The sequence below is a fragment of the Ambystoma mexicanum genome, chromosome 2p (genome assembly GCF_040938575.1).
Source record: "Ambystoma mexicanum isolate Mex_15411 chromosome 2p, UKY_AmexF1_1, whole genome shotgun sequence".
NCBI classification, from domain to species: domain Eukaryota; kingdom Metazoa; phylum Chordata; class Amphibia; order Caudata; family Ambystomatidae; genus Ambystoma; species Ambystoma mexicanum.
Genome location: NC_090923.1, coordinates 1,131,178,774 through 1,131,203,653, shown reverse-complemented (window position 1 = coordinate 1,131,203,653; position 24,880 = coordinate 1,131,178,774).

The window sequence follows — 24,880 nt, the reverse complement described above, 5'->3', positions numbered from 1 at the left end:
AGGCACCTTGAGAGAAGAACGCTGCACCTCTTCTCAGTACCTGTGACACTGAAATCATTGGCTCAGGTAGGATATGTCGCAGCACACACCACAGGCAATTACCAAGTCCTGCAGAGAGACACCAATGTTCTGATTTTATTTGTCTATTTTTTAGATGTTCCACCCACGGGGGTCATAAGTGACACCACTCAGTCCACTTACACAGTCCTGAAGACGGCATTAGAACCTCAAACCATTCAGTTCGTGCCAGAAACACCACAAGTGTCGACTACACAGATGTATTGGTTATGATAACCACATTCTAAGTCACTACCTGTACTAACCCCCAGAGTGCAAACGACTTAATTGCAAATTGTTATTCATATGAATGCTTAATATGATTTAATTTGTAGAAACACCCATAACACATGGAGTTGAAAATGGCTAATGTACAACGGCCTGAATAAGCCCTGTTTTTAACGATTTATTAGATAATAAAATTGGTCAAATGTGTAAAAACCATTGTTGGTGCTCTCTAATCCAAGAATAGATCAAATGTTATGATCGATCTATTTGTGCGACAGAACACTACCGGCAAGTGCCAGACAGATGGGGTAGCCTATGTCCTTGTGTTATAAACATTGTTCTGTACCCTCGTGACACAGGCCCCCCCTATCAAAAAAGAGGGCCACACATCCCCCTATATAATATAGCCAAGTTTTGCAACAGACAGTGGATATGTTTTGTGCATTTCCTCTCGTCCTTCTGCCTTCCCTCAACCCTGATGGAGCCCCTTTCCCTCTGCCTCCCAGCACCGGACACCATCGCGCTGGACTCCCCATCGAATCGCGCACTGCTGGGGGTAAGGATTGACTTTAATGCAGACTTTTTTGAATCACGGCAAAAATGTACAATCTGCCTCTAAATTGCACCGGATCATTGTGCTTGCCTCCTCTGGGGCTGGCGTGCCCTGCATGGTGCGATTAGCATGAAACCCACTTGGGTACATTTCGAATTGCTTTGTGTGGTTATGCTGCCTCCATGCTTTGAGGCCCTCAAAGATGGCCGTCGTTTTTCTTGCCTGCCTGCATTCTGTTGTCCTGTTGTGGGCCAGCCCCTGCCCCCCTCCCATTGGCTGCCATGGCCCCTTTAGCCAGTGGCTGAAGCCGGGAGGCGGGAGCCGGCCACACCACCTAAGGCCCACAACGAAGGCCCCGTCTACCGCTGTCCACCGCGGTACGCCGTACCGCCGGGCCCTCCGTCCGTGAGTGTCTGTGCGCCCCCTGCCCCTCCGTGAGTGTCTGTGTGCCCCCCTGCCCCTCCGTGAGTGTCTGTGCGCCCCCTGCCCCTCCGTGAGTGTCTGTGCGCCCCCCTGGCCCCCCGGGAGTGTGTGTGCCCCCCTCCGTGAGTGTCTGTGTGCCCCCCTGCCCCTCCGTGTCAGTTTGCCCCCCTGCCCCTCCGTGAGTGTCTGTATGCCCCCTGCCCCTCCGTGAGTGTCTGTGTGCCCCCTGCCCCTCCGTTAGTGTCTGTGTGCCCCCCTACCCCTCAGTGAGTGTCTCTGCGCCCTCACCCTGCTTGCTCCCCCCCTCTTTTGCTCTGCGTTCCACCCCCCTTCCTGCCTCCTTCCCTTCCCCCTCCTCACTTCCATCCTCTTCTACTACCTTCCTACTCCCACCTTCTGTATTCTCCCTCCTCTCAGACTTCCCCCTCCTAGCACTTACTCCTATCATCTGTTCCGTGACTCTTGATAGCAGCCCGTTTGTCTCCCCTCCTCCCCCCTTGTTCTCACCCCCCCTCCCCTGCTTTTCAAATTTGTCACCGACATTTTTGCTCAGTAGCGTGCCTTGTTCTCCTTCCACCTCCGTCCCCTTGATCCCCCTCCCACCACACCTCGTTACCACCTGCACTGCGTAAATTGTCGTCAGACATAGTAATGTTACTGCTTGCTTTGTTCTCCTGCCTATCCATTACCTCTTGCCTTACTTGTTGTATGCACTTGCACTATCAGAAATGTCGACAGGCCTATTATGATAGTTATTTTTCACATTCTGTATTTTTTCAAGGACCTTTTGCTGAATGTGGCTGTATTTTCCTATGTCCCCTCCCTCCTTGATGCGCTTTGAAACACATTGTGTATAGGCGCTATATAAATAAACTATCATATCATTACTGGTGCATCAAAAGGTCATGATATATAACGTTACGGACATGAAAATCACAGTACACCACAGGTGCATTCTTATTTCTTGAACATTTTCTCTGCGCCACATGTGCGTGTCTGGGAATCATGGGCATAATTTTAGGGGGGGGAACGGGTGTTTGTCCCTCCTCCCCCCAACTTTCATGGCACACCATTTTGTCCTCATTCATTTGGCTGGGGCACCTTTTCTTGAGATGTCATGTCCCCTCCAACATTTTCAGCAAATTTACTCCATTGGAGGAGAGTGAGAATGCAAGCTTTTCTAAAGTGTCAAACGAACCACTTCTGAACAAACACTCCTCCGATTTATAGATCAGGTGAAATAACTTTATTAGGCCTTTCGGAGCACTTAGAATCTCTGTTTGGATATTCAAATGCTGCTTCAAACTTTGGTGTAGCAAATAAGGCAATTAATGTAAATGTAACAGCCGAATTGTCATCTGTGTCTGAAATATTGAACGGGAAGATACTTTGTGAACTAAAAAAACACACATTCGTTTTGAACGAAATTATGCTTGTTTTAACTTCTGTGCCTGAGATGATTGCTGAGATGATTCCTACTACTGCTTTTCCTCTACATGAGGATGTACCACCTGCTCGTAGTGCCTTACTTATAAATGAGAAAAGTGATTATGTATTTGTCATTAGAGAGCTTGAACCTACCGTAGAAACTCCTGTGGAAAATCGTGGAGTTGATTCTCCCCCTCAAATGTCTGATCCTGACCAATTACTGTGAAAATATTGAGAGAAAAAATAGATGTATACAAGCGCTGGCCCAGAAGGCAATTAACAACTCATCTCGTAAGTTTCTGAGGGATAAAGATTTACTTGATGTTATCCTGGATAGCTAGCTTGAAGAGGAAGTGATGCTTGTCTCCGATTCTAATGCACAAGGCCCTAAACAGAAATGTAGTTTGGGTTCTTGCGCACCCAAGACTGAAAGATCACATGCAAACAGAGCTACACAATGTGAATACTCTGAAGGTACCAATCGGCTCTCTGAGGTACCTAAAAAATAAAGAGACCTCAAGTAGGATAGACAAACACCTAAAATCAATCGAGCTTGGAGTTCTTGATATATTCAAGAACCCAGCTGTTTTATCTCACACGAATACTCCAACTTCTGTGGGTCCTGCAACTTTAAATGATCTGGAAAAAATTAAGACACATGGAGTCTCAGATGTTGGGGTCTCATCTCCTTTTCTGAATAGTGAGAGAAATTCCATAGCTTTTGATCATACTAATGCTCAACCAAGGAAGGCAAACACTTTAAATTCCTCCCAAGTTAACGACCAAAATAGGATAATACCAAAGCATGCCGTTTCATCTAGTAATGGAAATAACATTAGTCCTAACGATCCTGCAGTTGCCTCCTATCTGATGGATGTTATCTCAACCGCTGAATGAAGAATCAGTCTGGCACTTAATTGAAAGCATCCTAGACCAAAAGACCCTCGACTCTGTATGTGGCAGAAACCTAGAAGGACTAAGGCCCTCTGGAATACCTGATTCGGGACCTCATGTCCATCCCATTCACCCCGGAAATGCTGCACATAATGGTGTGATTATAAATACCAATGAAGCAATGAAACTCTGAGTTATTGGTGAACACGATACTAAAATATGAGTGAAAAAAGGCCTTTAGAATAGGCTAATTGTTTTAGACCTCCTGTGCTACCACACTAATCTAGCCTAATATTGAACTATGTGTTTGAGGAAGGTGGTCCATATTCATTGAATATGTTTTATGTACTCCTATTTTCGGACATACCAGAGCTGAGCCTTATTGCATCGGCTGACATACAATTGATTACATTCACTCATACAGATATGATTATGTTCGACTTATTATTCCATCCTCTCTTGTTCGAACATTGACACTTAAGGAAGAAGGCTCATTACAGTAGCTCAGATCTGATGTAACTAATTTCTGTGATCTCAGACAAATGACTATTGAATCCAAAATTATTCCATGCGTATACGAAGACATAGGAATATCTTTTGGGGTTTCCAGATGGACCAGTGAAGGTGGGGGAAACCAAACTTAGTGAAGTGCAGGTTTGGAGATGGCTTGCTCTATCTCTCAGGGAATCTATTGCCCAGCTGAAAACTCTAGGTAAATCCCTTTAGCTTAGTTGAGCCCTATCGCGTGTTTCATGGAACTCAAGAGGTCATTCTCATCTAGTCGCAAACAATAAGCTTATATCTGAACTGGTTCAGTTGGATTTGATCTTACTTCAAGAATCCTGGGCCAGAGGTAATTTAATTTGGGATGGTTTTGAAGTTGAGTTTGTTTGCAAAGTGTGGCGTGAGGGGGCACCCTAAGGGTGGCCTTGCCCTTGCATATCGAAAAGGCATTTCAATTAAAATGGTTTCAGAAACTCAAATATCAGGTTCCATACTGCTAGTCACTTTTCAAGTAGGTCTACAAAGTGGGAGCATACATCTTATGTTAATAAACATATACTGGATTCCATTAGACTACACTGATATCCAGTTGGGTAAAGCGCTTGAAAATTTGAATACACTGATTGAGGACTGGCTCGATATAAATCATGGTAGTATAATCATTCTGGCAGGTGACTTGAATGCCGATTGTAACCAGACAGTCTCTGAACTGGAATGGGCATTGGCCTCTCCGGGCCACTCTCACTCTAGCAATGTGAACAAACAGTATAGGGGAGCATTGTGATGGTCTTTTGCTAACAGTTGGGGTTTAAAGCCTATATCTAATAATTAACCTACTTGGAAAGCCCTTGGTGAGTCATCTATAATAGATCACATATTCATAAATCAACCACGTTATGAGAGAATATGTGGTATGGAAGTACATTCTACACCATATAGTGATCACTCAATGCTCTCCGTTAATCTGGAATGGATTAAGATCAAAATTTTGGGAGGTACACTGCAATGCTACAAAGGGTAATGTTAGGGGAACCACAGTGACATGGACTCCTCAGAGGAAGGAAACATTTACCAACATTATGATGCAGGATTATAAATCTAATACTCTTGAAAAAACAATTCAGCTGACAACTTTACTGTTCACCTTACCCGTTTGCTGCAAAAACGTACTAATCATGATTTATCACAGCTAATAACTGAATATAAACAAACATATATTTGACTTGGAGATCAATCATCGGAAAGCTCTCCTAAGGAAAGAAATTAGAATTACAACCAAACAAGGAGGTGAAATGTCCCTAATTAAATAAAAAATTTAAAATTCTAGACAGCGATATAAAAATTAGTTTATATACTATTGCTCTGTCTTACAACAAAAAGACAGCAAGAAAATGCTAATGTCAACGAAAGGATACAACTCACAGATCTTCTGGTCTTTGATGAACAGCACAGAAGTTACAGAGAGACAAATGACTATAAACCCCATAAATGAGATTGTTTGGTCAGATTACTTTGAAAAGCTGTATAAAGTATCGTACACGGATCCAAATTTAATGTCATATCCATCATTTGTATGGACCCAGGATGTTTCAGTTGCTAATATAGCAAGATCTATAATTATTTCTAAAGCATCCAATACTCCAGGACCAAACAACCTGTTATATGTAACTTTAAAACAGAATGTTCAAATGTGGGCTCAAATATTAAATGTTATTTTCATTGACATTATTTTACATAAGAAAACTCCAATTTCTTGGAAATCATCCTACGTTCTTCCAATATTTAAGAAAGGGAATCGTCTGTGTCCCATGAATTACAGACCGATTGCCCTGATGGACACGGCGTCAGATATTTGCTTCCATTGTTCTAGAAAATATTGTGGCTTGGATTGATGAGAACGGCTTACTTGATTTTAGACATAGGATTTAGAAAGAATATGGGGACTGATGCTGGAGTTCTTCTATTAACTTCCCTCCAGAGAAATGCTTGGGAGAAAGGTAAACAACCCCTATATAGTGCCTCAATGGACATGTCGATGGCCTTCGACATGGTCGATAGACCAATTCTCTGGAAAAAGCTGATGGAACTCAGGATTGACAAAGGTCTATTAGACTTGTATATATATATATATTCAAATACCAAGATGAAGGTAAGACTAAATAATGGCGGACTTATGTCAAAAGATATAAACACCTATAATTGGCTTAAGCAAGGGTGCATATTGGCTGCAACGCTTTTTATTTTGTATATCTCGGGAGCTGGTAAAGTATTTGAAAATCACGGTTTATTAGCACCAAAGCTAGGCTCAACGAGAGTACAATGGGTTGCCTATGCTGATGACTTTTTATTGTTTGATTGCACGAGAATTGGCTTAAAGCGATTAAGGCATTCAAGGCTTTTATTTTCGTATTGAAACTTAAAATTAATCTATCAAAAATGGTCATCCTCCAACTTGGTCAAGGAAATAAAAATATATGCAAGTTTATCTGGAGATGTGAAGGAATTGGTCACAGCATGTACTTCGCTATCTTGGGTATTCTTTTTCCAGCACATATTCTAGTAATTTTATCAAAAATTCTTTAAAGTTGAAGGCAATGGCTGCTTCAAGGCAACTTAGAGCGATAGAAAAGAAATATGGAAAATATGCGATATGTAGGGAGTTTTATTGCTTGAAAGTGATGCAACGGCTAACATACGGCCTGGAATTTCTCCCCCCCAGAGATGATATATCTAAAAATTGTTGAGGCACTTATATGGAGAAATGTACTTTTCTTTTTACCAAAATGTATTCCTCTTGAACTCATTAGGTACAAATTTGGTCTGCAATCTTTGGAAAGCTGTATGAACTTGAAAAAAGGTCTCTTTTGAGAAAATGTATTATTAGCAAAGAAGATTCAATGTATTCTAAATTTGGAGATGAAAACTCGGGACTAATTGTGACTATTCTTAAAAAGGAAGCAGAAATCATGTTATTGAATTTGGGCTCTTCTCTTCAAGTCCTTATTGACAATCCAACTAAGATAAAAAATAGAAATTAGATCATTCGACTGGATGGAAAACAATGTTGTTTGAATTCTAAATTGTATTATCAAACTGTATCATTTTGGAAGTGGTATCCTAATCCTGAATCATACATTGTTAAATATCCTTGTTAATCTTTTCAGAATAGAAATATGCAATTTCGTTTTAATGTTTTAAAAATGCAGGAGATACTGAATATTCATTATCCCAGTTCTGTTAACTATACATATTGTAGATACTGTCAAGTGAATGGTGAGAAAGAGACATCGATGCAATTATTGTTAGCATGTCCTAAGCTGATTGTACAAAGAATCTTATTTTTTTCTCAGTTTGTGACCAATATTCATTATGTTGACAGAGACAACTTTGGGATAAAATGTTACATGATGACTCAGTATCATTGAAATTTAGAGTGAATGATTTAAAAAAATATATATGTAATATTTAGTGAAGATGAAATCAGTATTGCTTATCGCAGAAAAGTGTACACAAAATCAAGTTTTTAATGCATTGAGTTTTTTGTAATCAAGATTTTATTTGTTAATTTCTATTTAGTTAATTGCTATATTATGTCCTATGAATTTTACATTTTGTAAAGGTTTGAATAAACCAAACACAAGAAGAAAAAAACGGTCTATGTGTGGGGTAAGGAAGAGGTAACCTACACTATTTTTTCATTGAATGAAATATTAGGGGTACTTAAAAGGTTTAGAGTTGGTTTAGATGAAGTAGGGCAGACTGATCTGGAAATGCTTTTCATTACTGTTTTACGATGGGGTCATTGAAAATGGTTACATGGAATATGAAATGACTAAATTGTCCTAAGAAAAGAAAGAAAATATTAGCCAGGCTGCGGAGGGAGAAGGCGGACATTGTATTTTTACAGGAAACACATTTGATAGATCATTCCGAGACTATTTTTAATAATTCAAAGTATATGAAGTCTTGTTGAACTGTCACTCAGGGAAATCGAGAGGGGTGGGATTTTTAATTTGTAAGAGGTTAGGCATGGAAATAGAAAATGTGTCTTATGGATGATGAAGGTCGTATAATTTTGGCTGATGTGAGGCATGATGGGAGGCTAATGGCTCTGGGCTCGATATATGGACCATGTTACTGATTTGACCAAAAGCTTACGGAGTATGAAAGGTGATTGTATTATGATTGGGTGTGATTTCAACTGTGTATTGAATCACAGGTTAGATAGAGCATCTGATTGTAGGTTCACTGGCCAAAGATTAAGTAAAGCTTTTCAGGATTTAATTGAAACATTTGATTGACATTTGGAGGACTTTACATCCTAAGGATAGAGGGTTTTTGTTTTACTCTTCGGTCCACCATCCTTAGTCAAGAATGGTCTACTTTCTCATTTCAGATAGGTTTATTTAAGATGTAGTTAAGGCGAATATTGGGGAGTCTTGCCTTTTGGATCACTCTTTAGTCACGCTAAAATTGAATCAGGATAAATGCCGGCTTAAAACACATTTATCTTTTTTTTGAGAGTAAGGATTTTGCCGATAGTTTAGTTGTGTGGGATGCATTTAAAGCAACTATACGGGGGGAGTTAATAAATTGGACCTCTAGGGCAAGAAAATCAGGAGAAGAAAAGGTTAAGGATCTAGAGATTGAGCGAGGGGTTATGTAAAGAAAATATGCAGGAAGTATAAAATAAGTGTGGATAGAACAAGAGAACCTAAAAGACGAAATAGAAAGACAAGCTGAAAAAGGTCTATATTTCATGAAATTTTTTTTGGGAGGAAGTGGAATGGGGAGGACGTCTACTGGCAAATAAACTAAAGAATTTGCCTAAAAGGTCATACATTCAGAAGATTGATAATGGAAAGGGAGAAATAGTGTTTAGAAGAAAGAAAATATGTGAATGTTTTAGAACATTCTATGCGTCCCTCTATTCAGAAGAATTAACTACTGAAGAAAGTGAGTTAGCTACAATTTTTGCCAAAATAGAGATTTCGTGCCTATCTGAAGAGGCGAGGGAAGCACTAGATGCACCAATCATTGTATTTGAGGTTCAGACAGCAATAAACCAACTTATTTTAGGAAAATCACCAGGCATGAATAGGCTGCCGGTTGAATTTTTTTTAGATCCTTTAGTACCACGTTAGCACCAGAGCTTTGTGATTCATATAACCAGTTTCTATCGGGAGGGATTCTCTGTCCATCTATGCGAGAAGCAGTCATAACCTTGATACCGAAACCAGAAAAAGATCCCACCAAATGCAGCAATTATCAGCCTATTCCTTTGCTTAATGTTGATGTAAACATTTTCACAAAGATTTTGGCTACTCGGCTACTTAAATATATAGGAGAACTGATTAGTGGGATTCATGGGAGATAGGTATGGCTATGATAATATTAGGACCCTATTAGATATAATGGGACTATCTAATTCTAAAGCCAAATGGATGCTACTTTAATTTTTTAGATGCTGGGAAGGCCTTTGATTGCATAAACTGGTCATTCTTGATTTACACCCTAATTGAAATGGGGTTTGGTCCTCAATCCTTAAATGCTGTTGGACCCTTGCGATATGGAATTTCAGCCAAGGTATGGGTTAACAATGAGCTATCTGTAGCATTTCAGTTGTTCAGGTGAACAAGACAAGGTTGCCCACTTTCACCCTTTCTGTTTAACTTAGCACTAAAAATGTTGTTGGTATTTATACAACAATAAAAAGGCCTTTGTGGTTGGAGAGTGGGGGACAGGGAAGTTAAAGTTTTAGCATATGTGGATGATTTGACTATTGTATTGGCCAACCCAGATGAGGGGGGTAAACATTTGAAACGTATGTCAGAAGAGGTGGGATCATTGTCTGGATGTAAAATCAACTGGGGGGAAACCGTTTTCCCACTTATAGTGGTGAAACACATGTTGATGTTCTTTCTTAAACTTTGATCAATCTACAGAACTTTATGTTGAGCAATGTGCACCCACAGAAAATATGTTTATTAATATAATGCATTGCTTTTTTCCCAAAGTATAGCAAAAAATGATAAAAACAAATAAATTGAAATTTAAATATTTCGTTTATCCTTGGTGCAAGCATTCTAAAGATCTACTTTCAAACTATAATATTACTGCTGGGCAAACACAACAGTATCTTTGGTCAAGCGACAAGGAAACCCACAGTTAATTATCAGAAAACTCGCCAAGAAATGGAGTGATTGTTTGCCAACACATTCAAAACACACACCATAAAACAAATACGCTGTGGAAGCCTTTTAATCTGGACAATTGGGTGAAGCATTACCACTTTGAAGGCATCACTTGTAGGGGAAAGGAGGGATACCTTTGTAGTGGAAAGCATCTAGACACTGGCCTAAACTACTGAGCTACCTGTGCTTTCTTGGCCTAAGGCTTGTTGAGCATATATTCAGCTTGTTCGAAGAGCGTAGAAAAATGCTGTCCAAGCACATGATTGGGGTGAATCCGTCTGTGCTTGTGAGGGGGTTAACCGCAAAAGCGCCTCAGCGTGCAAATTCCATTTTGCAAGGGGCTATGCACAGACATTTGCAACCCGGCACTGCCTTGCACCGCTTTTCGCTTGGAGCACTGAGCATGGACTGATAAAATTGGAATGTAGAGAAGCGCAGCTTCCCAAAACAAGGTGAAGCGACCCTGGGAGCCAAAAAGCTTGGACATTTCCTATCAAAAACATGTTTTTGTGCACGGCAGGCTCTGTCGAGAAGGTTCTCGAAAATGTAATACATCACATTGATAGACAAGCAGGCCATAATAAGATGCCTTCACCTTTGCAACGGGGTAGGGACTCTTCCTGGGCTGTTTGGAGTGTGCACACAGAGCAGCGCCTGGAAATATACCAGCCAAGCACTGGAAGGCAGAAGCTCTTGCTGTTAGATCCCATTCCTGTACAGGCTGCTGGAGCTAGGCTAGCTCCAGAGCGGTGCCGGGCACAAAGGGCGGCGTGGGTCCTAGGTGTAACCAGATTGCATCAAGATCAGCGATTTCTAGGAGCGCAAGATATTTGAATCTCACTTGTAACTAATAATCTGCATTGTTTAGCTTGCATTTTTGATTCCCATTTTATAGAAAATTGCTGCTTGAATTTAGTCTGATTAGTAAATAAATGCAAGTATAAAATCATCTTCTGAGTGAGTTTCTTCCAGAATGAGTACATTGTGTTTTTCGAATAGTTACAAACTTGTGAGGGGTGGTAAAAGGGTTATAGGGTCATCAGGGGTGGTCCTGGGGTGAGCAATTACCCTTTTTACTACAACCTTACATCATTGTAAAATCCCAATTACCTTCATGAACATAGCTGCTACGATGTTCAAGTATTTTGGAGAAGAGGGGTCCTTTTCAATGTTGCTTCCTGAACCAGACATTCCTTTATGAAGACCTTTTCTGCTGCTTTGAGTATAAGCTTTTCAGTATTCTCCCAGGACATCCTGGTCGTCATAGTGTCGCAGACGACCTAAAAACACACTGTGCAAGGGTTTTTATTATAATTTCAAAGGGGTCCCAACTAAGGACCATCTCTCTATCATCTTCCCGTGGGCTTCATCTACCCTAGGCTAGACTTACGTAGTCCCCAAGATGGTAGAGATTGGTAACCCTTACTTTCTGACATCTTACTGGCTAGAGGTGAGGGCCTAAAGGCAACACTTCTTCTAAATTCTTCAAGGTAGATCCTAGCCAGGGGTCCCACAAGAAATATGATGGTCTTTAAAACTGGAAATGGTGCCTTCGACCTGCCAGCTCTCACTTGCTTTTGCCCCAGATCGATTTCGTATTCCCAACACTGATGTTCCTTCCTGCCCTTACTCTTCCGCTTCCACCACTCTATTGTTTCTCTTTTGCCTGTCACTCCAATGTTATTTTGTCTCCTGTGTGGCTCCTTCCTCCTACCCTTTCCGCTCCTATTTACATCCTTCTCCATACTACTCCTCCTCTCACTCACCCTCCCAGCCATCCTTCTCACTCAGTCACTCCCAAACTCTCCCACTTAGCCCCACTAATTCCCATTACGCACCATACACATACTCACACCCAAGTACCACTTTCTCCCACCAACCAATACCATACCTTCAACACGGTTAGTCTTCTCTATGCTCCATTCTACCTTCTGGTCTGTTGGTCCACATCCTCAACAAACCACTCAGTCTTCCCTTCCCTCCCAAGATATACTGTGCTGTTCCTGGTTCTGACTCCCCCACCCCTTCACTTTCCATTGGTTCGACTCATCTGACACTGGGGACCAATCTATGCCTGTCTTTTTCCAGGGACTGGGTTACACAGGTAGGACAGCATGAATAGTCTTAGGCCTTGTCAAGACAAGTCAGAGAGGGCAGGGAACCACCAGTCTTCCGCTTTGCATCGCCATGTTACAAAAGAGCGGCCAGCAAACAGTCAATCCTCTGCATCACATCCCCACGGGAACGAGAAGCTGCAGAGCATTGGATAGCAGCAGCGATGGTGTTACTGGAGTAGCCGAGAGATGAGGGGTCAGAGGGTGGGGGGGGGGGGGGGGGGGGGGGGGGGGGGAGTACCATGACAGCTTCCGTAGCAAGTTGGGGAAACAGTGGGACTCAGGCAGTGGCTGCACCGCGATCCCGGGCATACCAGGAACATCAGCTGGGCAGTAGGTGCTCTCCGGTAGAGCACAGGTGCATCTTGCAGGGAAAGGGAAATCAGCTGCGACAGGCTCGAAGTGGAATCCAAGAATCATGGCTACCAGGGTATGGTGCTGATCTGTTTGGGGAGGGTGTTTGGGCACACCAAGAAGGAAAAAGGGGGAATCTGATTGGTTATGAGAGACCAACCAGACTAAAAAAAAAAAAGGCAGGACACCACCAAGGAGGGAAACCCACAGCCTATCAGAGGGGGGGGCAGGGGAGGATGTAAAAAGGAGGCAACCTAACAGACAGGTGTGTGTGAGATTGTTATTGCAGCATGAAGAGAGCGAGGAAGCAGAACTTGGAGAGTACATCTGGGTCTACTGAGAATTGAAGCCACCGTGAAGTGGAAAACCCACAGAATACAGAAAAGACAGAAGAACAAATTACTTACCCTTGGTAACGTTCTTTCGACTTGATGTTCCTCCCACGGATGCCTCATCTTATATCATCTTCGTTTCCAGCTTCAGCTGCTTCGGAAAAAAAATTCTCTCGCCAGAGGGTGATGTGCGTCGAGACGGTTGACTCTATGTCCCTCGAGGGCTTCTCCATCTCGGCTTATGTCATCATCTAGTACATATACACATGCAGCGTCCGCTGGCTTCAGTTCTGTTTTTTCACCACCCACATGCAGAATTACCGCTCTTGATAAGTGCTTTTTTAATTTATCAGACCCTAAAAGAGCTGAAGGTCTAAAGCTCGGGAATTCTACAGTGGGGTAGGTTGGGAGGGCGATCAGGAATACGTGGGAGGAACATCAGTCGGAAGAACGTTACTATGGTTAAGTAACTTCTTCAAATGTATTGTGTCCTCCCACGTATTCTACATCTTATGATAGACTCCCAAAGCTTTATTCGGTTCTTTTTGAGGAGGGAGTACGAATTTGAGCGTTATTGTTTGTCCAGAATGGAGCATAGAACTGCCTTCCCAAATCTTCCCTTATTGTTAGGGGTGTCTAAACAATGTTTTGTGAACGTGTGGATGGTGGACCATTTAGCTGCCTCGCAGATATCCTTTATCGGAACTCCCCTTTGAAGAGTAGAGGAAGTTGCTATGCCCTAGTGAAATGAGCCCTTAAGCCTTCTGGTGGATCTTTCCCAGCAAGCCTGTTTGCTACCTGACAGACCTAGTTTATGTCCTGTATAACCAATTAAAAGTTGGTCATGCTGTGGCAACTTTTCCATCCTTGAAATATAAAAGCTTAGAGCTCTCCTCGGATTGAGTCTATGAAATCTTTCCTCTTCCTTGCCAGGATGAGGGGGAGGATGGATGTCTGTAAGCACAATTTTCTGTGCTAAATGATAAGCCGATACATTTCTAGGTAGAAAAGAGGGTTTTGACCTTAAGGATAACCTTATTCTTGTAAAAGGTGGTAAACCGATGTTTACAGGAAAAAGTCTGCAACTCACTCACCCTGTGGGCTGATGTTATCGCTACTCCAAAATAGTTTTGTAAGTTAGCAGCCTTAAAGGGTAGGAATGGAGTGGCACAAAAGGAGCACACATTAAAAACATTAAAACAAAGTTAAGGTCCCAAGTTGGTATTTGAAATAGTGTAGGAGGAAACACATTTTTGAGTCCTTTAAGAAATTGAATTAAGTATATTTTAAAGTAGGATGCCACTTGTGAGGTGCGTTTGAATATGAAAAGCGCTTCTAAATGACCCTTCATTGTTCCAATATGGAGCCCCAGATTTGCCAAATGCAGTAGTGTCATGAAAGGAGGTTCATGGAAGATGTGGTCCCGGTGGAAACTCCGCTAGTCCTGTTTCTATCTCTCTGCAACTATATCTCTTCCCCTTTAAATGCAGGGAAACCACGCCCCCTCAGTGCGTTGCAACTGTGTTGCGGTTTCCTCGCTCTCTGGTTCTCTCGTAGTTCCAGCCTTCCTTCGTTTCTTCCTGAAAGCCCTCTGTAGCGTTCCTTCCAGAGCTCATTTCTTCCTGCCTATCTGTCTACTATTATACCTTTATCTGCATGCAGTAATCCGAGGGTTTCTGACATTGTTTACTTTCACTTTCAGTCGCGGCGCTCGCCGCTTTTCTTACTCCGCCTCTTTCAGTCCCTTTGATTACCTTACCTTTCTTACAGTAGTTCCCAGGTATCCTGACCACTTTGCTCCCGTTTCGGTGCCTTCATTCTGGGGCTAATAAGTTTCCCACTTGTAGGGGCTTCTTTTTACACGTTAGTACGGTGACCTTATGCGCTTGTACCATTCTCTCTTTCTTAAACCAACTTAACCTCCTTCTATCTTTTCCCCCCTGATATTTTCCTTGGTTTCCCTTTCTCCTTCTATTTTTCCACCGAAGTTCATCTTCCTGTTTCTGGTACGCTTCCGCCTTCCATTTTTTCTTCAGAACTACAATTCCCAGTTTGCATCTTGCCTTCAGAGTTTCGTATCTTCTTCGTCCGCTGGACCTCCATCACATCAGCCTTCAGGATCAGAATTGCAGAAAGAAAAGTTACTTTTCAACTTACCCGATTTATTCAAGTCATTCTACTGGATCGGACAAGCCATCACCTCCACACCTTCTTGCCATTCCATCTATAGGGGTTTTTTGTGCCACAGGCTTTTTCCCCTCTGTGGTCTGCACAGGGGGATTGTCATTTCTGTCTGTGACTGTTACTCAGCACGACAATTGTGGCGAGCTCCCGGAACAGACCTTACCTCTTCACAAAAAAAGGAACGCCTGATCTCTCGGCAACGACTCTTTCCAGATCTGACCTCTCCTCCGGCGAATCGGATCTCGAAGCACAGGTGAGCCCCACTTTTGATGACAAGTAGAAACGATAACAAGTGTAGGTGTATCGCATTGAAAAGGGTCCACATCTTTCTTCCTGCACCAGCTGCAGAACATTTACCAAACTTTCTCAACCTCCTGATCACATGAGGAATGACGGACTGGAGGAAACATGTACAGGAGTGGAAACTCCCAATCCACCACAAACGTGTCTCCTAAAGCTCCTCTTGGGGGTAATTCCCTGTAGCAGTACAGTTCGCACTTCCGGTTGACAATGATCACAAACAGATCCACTTGAGGGGTTTCCCAAAGGGTGAAGATCTCTTGAAGGACTTCCTGATCTAGTTCCCACTCGTGGGAGACTGTTCTACCTGCACAGAGCGTCCACCGCCGTGTTCTTTCCAGCTAGGTGAACTGCCAATAGAGAGATTCCTTCTTGAATTGGCCAGAACCAGAGCTGCATTGCCTCTCTGCACAGTGGTAGTGACTACACCACCTCTCCTGTTGAGGTAGTACATGGCCACTGTGTTGTCCGCCATTATCAGGACATTCTTTCCCCGTACAGAGTGCAGAAAGGCCTTCAGCGCTAGTCTGATTGCCCTCCGCTCCAAAAGGTTGATGTGTAGTTTGGACTCCGATGAAGACCAACGACTGCTGATTGTCAGATCGTTGGTGTGGGCTACTGTTATCTCCCATCATGGTTGCCAAAAGGGAGAATGCTGTCCTTGCAGGTCCACCACAGAAGGTCCTCTGCAACCCTGCTCGTAATCTGACAACTTGCCTGAAAATTGGGACCACTGTGTCCTGAGAGCCCATTGGAGAGATCTCATTCTCAGGCAGGCCTCTGGCACCAGAAAAATGCAGTATGCCATGAGGCCAGGCAACCTCAAAAAGTCAAAGGCTGAAAGACGCTAGGCACTCTGAAACCTGGTGACCATCTGCAGAATGTCCTGAACCCTCTTCTCGGGTGGCGAGTCTCCCAAGGATGCATCCAGGACTGCTCCAATGAACTGGAGTCTCTGAGATGGTACCATGTGGGACTTCTTGTAATTGAGGGAGAAGCCCAGTCTGTGAAGGGAGTAGCAGGTGATATTGAGATGTTCTGGGCCTGTTCGGGTGAACGTGCCCTGATCAGCTGATTGTCCAGGAAGGGGTAGACGTGAACATCCCCTCTCCTGAGACTCGTTGCCACCACTGCCATTAACGGTGAAAATCCTCAGGGCAGAGGTCAGCCCGAATGGCAGAACTCAAAACTGATAATGAGAACCGACAATGGCGAACCTTAGGTACTTCCTGTGCTTCTGATGGATTATGCACATGAACCTAAGCATCCTGAAGGTATAACGATACCATCCAATCCTAGATCTGGAGGGCTTGAAGGATCTGAGAAAGTGTGACCATCTTGAACTTGTCCTTCCTTAGGAACCTGTTCAAGTATCTCAAGTCCAAGAAGTGTCTTGGTCCTCCGTCCTTCTTGGGGATTAGGAAATAGGGAGAATAAAATCCTCTATTCCCCTCCATCACAGGTACTGGTTCTATAGCACCTTTCTGTAGCAGGGTCAACATTTCCTGCAAAAGGAATGGATATGGAACATTTAGCGAATGGCTTCCCGGTGGATGATCCAGAGGTCTCTGTATAAAGGGGAGGCAGTAACCCTGGACTACTGTTTCCAGTGCCCATGCATCCGAGGTAATACCTTGCTATTCTTTCAGATGTTCTGATAGTCTGCCTCGCACCGGGGTGTTGTAAGTCAAGATCTCAGTGGATTTGAGGCGGCTGAAGCAGCGGCTGATGGTAAAGACACCGCTGCTTGGGGCGGGCTTTGCACCTCTCCCTCATCCACCATGAGGGAACCTTCTGTCCTCCTTGACCAGCCTATCCTCTGGCTCTTCCAACTGAGGAGTAGTATCGAAAAGACCTGCCCCTCCAAGAGGATCTGCTGGCGGGTGCAAATGCTGTGTCTGCCTGGCGGCAGCAGTTAAGGACTTGGCTGCCGCCTTTGAGGTCTGCAACTTTTCAAGGATTTTGTCAGCCTTATTCCCAAATAAATGGTAGCCGTCAAAGGGCATGTTAAAGAGTCTGGATTGTACATCAGGTGCGAATCTGGACTTCAAGCATGCAAATCTGTGTATGACAGTGCTTGCCGTCATGACCCTGCTGACGCTGTCAGCAGTGTCCAGACCTGATTGTAGAGACTCACGCATCCTTGCCATCCCTCATCAGGTACATGAAGCTGCTGCCCCTCTCCTGTTTGCTTGCAGAGTACCTTCCCTGTACTCCGGCAAGTCCTCTTTCTTTTTCCATTAACTGGCAGTGTTTCGCCTCACTTTCGATTCCCTCTGGAATGTATGTGCCGGAGAGAACACCTGCCATCCTGAGAGGTGAGGTTGCTTCCCGCAACCATTATAAAGCTGCTCTGTGTTTTGCTGCTCATTGTCTACACTGCACATTTTAATTAGTTACTGTGGGGCATTTTGCCCTTTTTAGATAGATTGATGTTACAATTAAATATGTTTTAGTTTGATTGTGGGCCATAAACTGGTCGCAGCGTGCTAGTGATTTCCCTTTGCTGCTGCCCCTCTCCCGTTTGCTTGCCGAGTATCTTCCCTGTACTCTGACAGTCCGGTCCTGTCCTCCGGGTCCGCAGGAGATGCTGAGCCCCACAGATCCCTTAAGAACGTGGGATTAACAACTGAACTAAACCCAGTTGAAGGACCAACAATCCCAAGGGAAAAGGGGAAGTGGATAAAATAACAAACGACAGTCTCTAACTTCTGGACTGGATCTGTAGCGGGAAAAAAATAATAATTAGCAATAACCCTATCTCACATTCCCTCTAAATTCTTATTCACAGATATCATACATAACCCATACCTGTCAAACCTCCTTGCAATACCTGGAGGTTGAAAAGTGCCGATACCTCTCTTTTCCACAAGAGAGATTTATCTTGTAACTCTCTCCAGTTGAGGGAAGCATAAATGTCTTTTGAAAAGGGAGTTTTGAGTATTACATTAAATTCCTTCTTTATGGAGAGACTTCAGAAGAAAAAAAACAAATAACTGAAATTTTTATTAAACAGTTTTGCTAAATCAGATACTTGGTTAAGGGTTCATTCTCCTATTTAATCTCCTTGATTCTCTGAACATGCGTGCTGCTCAATTGATTTGCATTACAACTGTTAAAACCAGGCTCTCTGGATATTTAGTACTGAATCCGTGTTATAATACTAATCCGTTGCACATGCGTAACAAACTCAGGAAGTTAAAACAGAATTCCAAAACACTATCCTGAGCCTCTTGTGCACATGCGCGGAACAACTCCGCTATTCAGTAGTTCGGGAGTATTACTCCTGCATGCATGCGCATGCGCCACAGAACGGATGAGAAAGCGTTCCACGCCATATGCATTGACATCTAACCCAATACCTTCCAACACGGAACACTGATGAAAAGCCTCAATTTTCTTTAAAACAATCTCTCCCCGCTCGCGTCTCAGGAAACTGTTTGGTTCGCATAGCGCGAGAGATCTACACTGTTTCTTTTTCTTCCTTCACGCCTGCGCGAACAACGGACACTTGCCACTACCTTTATACGCCCGCTGACGATTGCGCAGCAGGGTTGTCGTTCTCAGACACCAACTCCAAACCAATTCAAATACTATGACTGAAGAAACAAACACTACTCCCTCTGGATTGTCAGCGCCCCCGTTACTGAAATAACATTCCCATAGAAATGCTTCCAAAGTATTTACACAGTCTCAATGGTTCAGGCAAGTTCAAGCTATTATGAGGATGGATTAAAACTGAAAACCATATGATTCCAGACAGAATTGAGTCCCAAAGGTTTCTTTTCCAGATGAATTCTAATTACCTAACTAAATACCTAAGATTAAACAGTTTCTTCTTCTCTCTTGCTCAAGAAACGCAGCGCTCCCACCAGTAAATCAGCTGAGCTTGTCCCTCGCAGATCTGCAACACTGGAAGTTCCCAGACTCAATTTCCTCCTTCTGAATGTCTTCCTGGGCCTCAAAGCAGGAGTTCAGCTTAGACAGGACTCTCTCTCAAGAAGATAGACAATGAAAGGCAGTTTAGAATTCTGGTTGAGGTCGGTGTTAGGCAAAATCCTGTGCAGTTCCCTTAGGGAGGACTAGAGAAGATTAGGACTACAGGTGAGAGCAATAAATCCCCTTTGGTATCAGTCTGTACCACAAAGATTTAGTTGGTAGCTTTGGCTGAGCAGTCAGACTTATCTCAAGAGGGAGATCAGCAGTATTCACGGTTTACACAGTAGGTCTACAGTACTTATGGCACAAGGAAACACTGACCAAAGCTTTGTATTAAAAAGTAGATATATATGTATTTTATACACTTCTAGTAAAACACATTTATCACAGTCATCAAGCAAGTTAAAATAAGTCAAAAAAAAAATATACACACTCCCTAGTTAAATTGTAGACCAAGTGAACCAGAGTGAAAACTGAGCAAAGCGGCACAATAAAAACCACACACAAGGGATACTCTAGCAATTTCTGACAAGGGAGAGAAAGCACAAGTTATACAGAAATAGCTTCTTGCACACCCTAGCAACACTTCCCATAGGTTTGTGGACCAGTTTAAGCAAGACAGTGCATCAGTATAGAATATACTTAAAAGAAAACTGAGCAAAATGGCACTTCACAAGTTTTAGAAAGGGGAAGAAAAAGGGGGCTATAAGAAATGGGTGCATCAACACAGTTCTAGTTGAGAAGCAATCTAAAGAAGGCAGTTCTAACAAATTCAGCTAGAGTCAGTAGGGCTGTGCCAGAGTCATTGGTACAGGGCAAGGGCCCAGGAGCAAAATGTTCTTGTAGCTGCAGTCAAGTCTTTGGTTAACAATTTTGAAAAGGTGGATTCAGAAGGTGAAAGAAAATTTTAAGAGAGAGGGGCGACCAACCCAACAGGTAGGTAAAGGATTTAAAACACCTTTAGCTCTACCGCAAAGAAAGAGCGGCCTGGTGGAAGAATGTACCTTTAAAACGAAGAAGTGGCTCCTGCGGTGGTGGTTGTTCCTGGTAGTTCCTGCAGTTCGGGGGATCCAGCAGAGGAAGAGAGGCTCTCGTCGTGGAGGAAGGTTCGAGTTACTGCACTACCCAGGGATGAAACCAGCCGCGGTGCTGCCCGATGAATAAAAGGTACGCTCCTTTAAATCGCGGTCCGGGTGGACTGGTGCCTGGCTATCCAGCCTCCGAGTACTGGGTACTGGCGATTCGACCAAGGCAGGTCCAGGAGGGCGATTGGCAAACTTTTTGGCCCCACCAGCTCAAGCGAAGAAGGCTCTTGCAGATGAAGATCTTCTCTCGTCGTGTGGAGAAAAGTGGTGAGACTCTGCAGCAGGACTTCACCGGTGGTTCAGTCGTTGCAGATGTCTTTGGCTTCTCAGTTCCCGTGGCAACGTCTTGCTCTTCCAGTCCTCAGGACCCTGCTTTTATGCAAAAGGAGCCCCATTCATACAGCCTATCTGTCACTCACACAGTGGAGTTGTCATCTTGGCGGGAATCCCTCCAGCCTATCAGGATAGAGTGCGACATGGGTTGCGTAGACAACCCTGTCCAGGGGTCCTACTCCCCCTCCCACACAACGGACCCACCCCAGACTCAGTGGCGCTGAAAGGAGGGCTTCTTGGCAGAAGCCCGCCAAAATGACGAACAAAGGATCCCCGACCTGGGTTAGGAGTTTAGAGAAAGACATGAGAAAGAAGTTATATTACAATTCTGGCAAATAAAACCTACCGAAGTAAAGTTAATTTTAAAATACACCGGCGGTATGTTAGAGGCTGTCAGAAAATGTTGTAGCCTCGAACAATGGGAAAATCCCATAGGAAAATATTCACGGTAGTAACCACTGTCAGCAGCCAGAAACTTTTGAGAGAGGGACTGTACGGTACCCTCTTGAAAATGAACATAAGGGAAAAACTATTAACCCTTCCCAGTACCTCCATGGTAAGATGGGTTGTACTGGTTTAGTTCACAAAAATTGACTAGTAAAGTCAATGGGGACTTTACATGCTCTGGGAGACAGTAGTCAGTCCCAGGGTATGGAGTCTATGTTTGGGGGTCGCTACGACACCCCTGTGTCACTGCACGGAGGGTGCTGTGTAACACATGTGAATAAAGATGGTTCCCATAGACATTAAACACAAAAATAGCCTAGAACACACATAGCAAAAATGCCTAAGAGTGGGAAAAGAGTCTCACTCTTAGCCGGAGAAAAGAAACAAACCCTTCAAATCCAGCAAAGCCGCTGGGGGACTCGATAGGTAAGGGAAATTAGCCATAGAATGAGAATTCTCCCTAACAGTCAGAAGTCCCTGATCCCTCCAATCGGAGACCTGCACTACCTCCACCATGTTGGCTTGGAGAGCCTTCACTCTGAGAAATAGTTGTTAAGATCAATACATCAAAAAAGTATTTAAACTCCACATCACACATATTCTATCCGCCCAACCTAAATTAAGAACTAAAGATGCCTTTTAAAAACAAACTCTCCATCCATACATAATCACCTGTTACCCAGACCCATCAGACCGGACACTGATTTTTTCCATTAACCGGCAGTGCTTCGCCTCACTTTCGATTCCCTCCGGCATTTATGTGCCGGAGAGAACGCCCGCGCAGCAAACTGGTGCAGCGGCGCGCCGTCAGCACGCAAAAGGCACGCTTAGGGCAAGCCTGTCTGTGCCCATCCGGGACCAGTCTGGGCTTTGGGCCACAAATGCAGGTATTTACCCCCTCTATGCCTGTATGTCTTACACTCATGATGAACTAACTGCTATGGCCTCCGCAAATTTGTCCTGGCCCCCTGGATTTTTAGGTCAACATGCTACCATCGTCCCAAAGAACACCAACAGCCGTCATTCTTTATTAAAGGTTCTCCTGGTTAATGCTCGATTTGCGGTGGCCCAGGTACCAGGTACACTTTAGAAACATATGCACCTAATGTGCTATGCATTACTGAAACTTGGTTCACTGCCTATTCCGGCCCGATATCCTTCAATTACTCCCTGCCAAATACGATACACATCAACTAGACCGGACACCCCTTAAGGCTGGACGTGGAGTTGCCTTTGTAGTTGAGAAAGCGTACAGTTGTCAGATAATACAATATGCTCATAACCTTGCATGCAAGCTGCTACTTATTAAGTTGCAGGTATCATTGGATAATTCTATTTCCTCATTGTTTATCGCCCACGGGTTATGTCACCAATCAGTTTGTGGTTGATTTTGTGCACATCATAGCTAATCTGGCTCCCATCTATCCCAAGATAGTTCTATTGTGAGGTTTTACCCTTAATCTTCAGCAACCTTCTGACTCCCTACCTGTTGCTTCTCTTGCAGATTATGGCTTCCCCCTTTGTAATCACAGTCCCATGCATGAAGGTGTTAAGCAGCTCGATCTGATTTTCTCCAACATCTCTCACATTCAAGCTTCCAATCCTCTACCTGTGCTATGGTCTGATCACTTTCTAATTCCATTAGCTTTTCCCTGTACTCTTCCCAAAGCCAAATCCATTCCTTTCATGAAATTTCAACGTTGTTGGTCTAAGGTCCCTACTGGTGCCATTTCAAACTCTGTCGTAACAATAACTCAACAAAGCAGAAATAAGTGTATGAACATTTGAAATGCTTTAGTGACCGCCTTTAAGCACACAGCCGATACTTTGGTCCCTTCTCAGCTGCTTCCCACTCGTACCATGCCTTTGGCCCCTTGCTACTCTCTGGAGCTGAGGCTGTTGAACAAAAGTGCTGTCGCCTTGAACGAAAATGGCACCTCCTTCCAGACTCCTCTACAAAGTTGGCCTATACACAAATACGGAACTATCATAGCTCTATAAAAACAGTCAAGGCCCAGTATTATGCTAACCATATTTTAAATGCCCCATGCTCTTCTAAAGAGCTCTTTCAGGTAGTTAAAGAATTGTCCACTCTTGCTCAGCCTCCCTCTATAGCTATCTGCACCCAAGCTCATGACCATATTGCTTCTTTTTTTCAAGAAATAATTTGTGCTATACTTGAGAAGATATGTGCGGAAAGATCTATTCCTCTCAGTAGCACAACTCTCCGATCTGTTCGACTGAACACTGGTCTAGTGCTTTTAACTTTGTGGCAGTTACGGAAACTTTGGTCACTGATGCCCTATCTAAATTGAAATCTGCCTCCCCAGCCGATCCAATTCCACTTCACATTCTTCAGGATCTCTCTAGGAATCTGGTTCCCCTCTTCAGAGGCTCTTGAATATTCGTGCACTACCAGATGTATCCATAAGCCTCTTAAACATGCCATGATCTCTCTGTTGCTTAACAAACCCCACCTTGATCCGGCAATGGCTGAAAACTATAGTCCTATCTCTCTACTTCCTACTATGACAAAGCTGTTAGAATCCATTATCATCCCTCAGCTTTCGATCTTCTTTGAGACCAATCACATTAGTCACCCTCTCCAGGCTGGCTTTCGCCCAGGGATGGGCACGGAATCGGTAATGATCGCACTTCATAACGATATTGCGATGTTACAGGACCGCAGAGAGACGGGTATTCTTATTCTACTCGATCTCTCCGCGGCCTTTGACACCATTGACCATCAGAGACTCTTGCAGTGCCTTTCGGATGCTGGAATTTCGGGTGTCCCTTTGAAATGGTTTTCGTCTTTTCTTTCTGATCGCACGCAGGTGGTGTCTCTTCCCCCTTTTACCTCCCCTCCTATGGTGATTGATTGTAGAGTTCCACAAGGCTCGGCTCTCTCCCCATTGCTTTTTAATCTTTGCATGGTCGCATTGGCTAAACTCATTTCTAGCTTTGGTGTGAATTTTTTCACCTATGCCGATGACATCCAGATTCTCTTCCGTCTTCATGCCCCTAAGGAAAGTCCCCCCCCCCACCCAAACTGCTGAGAGACTGTCTCTCAGCGGTCGGGGTGTGGATGACCGAAAACTAGCTTAAGTTAAATGGAGAGAAGACTTAGGTACTGGTGGTTGGCCAGGCTTCCGCTAGCCCATGCTGAACCTCAGACTGCTGGCCAGCATGTCTTGGTCCTTGCCCGTAACCGTCTGCTGTAGTCAAGAGCCTTGGTATTAAGTCATGGCGTCTGGCTCCAGAGAAGCGCACATTTCTTCGGTTTGCCAGACTGTCTTTGCCAAACTGAAAATCTTGAAGACTGTTCTTCCCTTTCTCCCTAATGAGGCTAGGGCCAAAATTGTGACTGCCTCCATCATGGGGTCAATAGATTACTGCAACGGTATGCATCTTGGTCAGCCAGAGGCGCTACTTGAGCGCCTCCAAATCCTTCCGAATGCGGCAGCTAGGCTTGCCCTTAACGCTCCCAGATTGTCTCATTCCCATGATCTCC